This window comes from Belonocnema kinseyi, chromosome 5 (assembly GCF_010883055.1).
Source record: "Belonocnema kinseyi isolate 2016_QV_RU_SX_M_011 chromosome 5, B_treatae_v1, whole genome shotgun sequence".
NCBI classification, from domain to species: Eukaryota; Metazoa; Arthropoda; class Insecta; order Hymenoptera; family Cynipidae; genus Belonocnema; species Belonocnema kinseyi.
This window is the reverse complement of record NC_046661.1, coordinates 134,931,404-134,934,428: the sequence shown is the minus strand read 5'-3', so window position 1 is coordinate 134,934,428 and position 3,025 is coordinate 134,931,404.

Sequence of the window (3,025 nt, the reverse complement as noted above, 5' to 3'; positions counted from 1 at the left end):
ATAAAAATAATTATGATAAAATTCGTTTTCCTAATTGAATATTAGTCCATTTTAGTTGAATATTAAAGTTTCTGATTACAAATTTACTACTTTATTTTATATTATTTTACTATTATTTATTTTAATACTATTTTATTTTATTATTATTTTACTTAACAATTCAACTACTTTGTTGAAAATTCTTTTGTTAAAAATTCGTTTCGTCGGTTGAATAATAATTCGTGGCATTTGATAAATTCAACTTTATGGTTGAAAATTCATGTATTTTTATAAAAAGCGGATGATTTTATGAAGCGGGGCCAAAGTTCTAATTTTTACTCACTAGGGAGTGAAAAGTGACGTCAGAGGTGAATAATGAAAATTGTAAATCTATTAGCTCGCATTTCAGGATAATATGGTCACTCCCGGTAAGAACTGTAATGAAATTTTTGTTGCAGATAATAGAATTTTGCGGTAATTAATGATGAGTTACCATATAAAATTGATCAAATAACCAAAATTACGAAAAATTTCCAGAAATTTCTTACAATTTCCAAAAATTTATAGACATTTTTAAATTTAATTTGGGGTAAATTATCTTAATTGATCATAAATTACCTGTAATATTACCATAAATTACCAAAAATTTCATAAATTCACGGAATTTGATAAAAATGTTTAAAATTTAATTTTGGGTAATTTAGCATATTTACCAGTAAAATTACCATAAATTACCAAAAAACTTCAGAAATTGCCGGAATTTTATTAAAATCTTAATGATTGACTTTTGGGTAATTTATGGTCATTTACTATATTTACCTGAAAAATTATCATAAATTATCAAAAATTTTCATGCATTTCCGGAAATGTATAGGAATTTTTAAATTTAATTTTCAGAAAGTTATGGTAAGTTACTATAAATCAACTGTAATATTACCATAATTTACCAAAAAATTTCATTAATTTCCGGAAATTTATGAAAATCTTTAGAATGGAATTTTGGGTGATTTATCTTAATTTACCTTAAATTACCTGTAATATTACAATCAATTACCAACAAATTTCATGTGTTTCTGGAAATTTATAAAAATATTTGAAATTGGATTTTGGGTGATTTATGGTAATTTACCATATTTACACGTAAAATTAACACAAATGATCAAAAATATTCATAAATTTCCGGAAATGTATAGACTTTTTTAAATTGAATTTTTGGCAATTTATGGTATGTTAATATAAAATACCTGTAATATTACCATAAATTACCAATACATTTCATAAATTGCCCAAAAATTTCATACATTTCTGGAGATTTAGCAAAATGTTTAAATTGAATTTTGGATAAATTTTATGTTAATTAACCATATTTACCTGTAAAATTACTATAAATGGTCTAAATTCTAAAACTTACATAAATTCCCGGAAATTCATAGATATTTTTTAATTGAATTTTCGAAAATTTATGGTAAATTATCACAAATCATCCTTGAAATTACCGTAATTTATCGTATAAAACTAATATTCCTAAAAGAAAAATCATCATTTTTTAAAATTCAACAACTCGATTAAAAATTGAACTTGTTTGTTATAAAATGAATTTTTTCGGTAGAGATTCCCCATTTTAGTTGAAAATTCATCTGACTGAATCAGTTATATAATACCTGCACTGATGTAACTGATTGATCAGTTATACTTGTATTGAAGAAAGCAGTTAATTAGAAGAGGTTATGTTCCTGTTTTGAATTAATTGTAGAATTAATATTTTTCATAGGAATAATTTCTAGCAAATTTCATTGGCTGATAACCTAAATACGAACTCGATGTGTAAAATTAAATCAAAGATTAATTAAAATAGGTCTCCGTGAAAAGGTACTCTAATTATATTTGGCTTTTCACACCTTTTTGCATTCTACTATTCTCACCGAAATAATCATTGGACAAGTAAAACGCGTTTTCGTCGTCTGCTACCAATTTGGGCGCCTTACTTTACTGCGCTTGCGTTAGGGTCGTGGAGTTGGCGCGGCATTCAAAATGGACATTAAAAACAATTCCAGTAATTCAAATTAATAATTATCATAAGATGGACGGGAATGTATATAACTTGTATTTATTAAAAATTTGTTTATGAAATATGAGTTAGTGTTTGGAATTCAATGAAAATAAACTGTTGCTCAGAAAATACATGTGTTATACATTTTTTCTTAACTGAAACTTAGCAATTCAAAAAAATATATTGTTTGGTGTATGCGTAATAGTAATCGCTTTAAACATTTTATAACTTCGAAAGTAAATTAAGCTTTCATGACATTTTATTCATACATAGATATACATCTTTTTGTGAATATACGGTTGAAATTAATTTGCAAATTACTATTAGTACTTGCCAGCCTTTACACCTTCGTATTGTTATACACTAAGTATATATATTCTCAGCAAATATTTTTAATTTAAAATCTTGGATATACTTCCGAAAAGCGGATATGCGGAAAAGCGGATATAATAAAAGTTGTAGGACTCATCGAAATACACATTTTTTATTTTAAGCATCTTTTATAGGAATAATTGTTTTCGAGAAAATCGGCAAAATGAAAGAGACAGAAGTCTTTAACCCCATGAGGCGTTGGAAAAGGGTCAGGGGTGTGATCTCACATTATTTCTATGACAAAATAATCAAATCTAAAAAAAATATGCTCTTCAAAATAATCCAACCTTCTCGCGGTGAAGAGCGTGAGTAGGCAATAAGCCGAAACTAATGGATTTATCACTGATTTTCTGGGAAACTATCATTCCCATTAGAAAGTGCTTGCAACAAAAAATGTGTATTGCGATGAGATTCACAACTTCTATTTAAAACATTTTTTTTAATGTTGCATATTAGCTGAGATAAACTTGAAAACCCATGATTTTTATGGTTTTTAATGGTTTTTTTATGATTTCGCCATTAAAATCAAATTTGCACCAATTTTTACTATCATATTCGTAATCAGCACGTCAAACTACATAAGTATACAAACTGCGAAAAAAATCTGGCACATCCTCTTTTCAC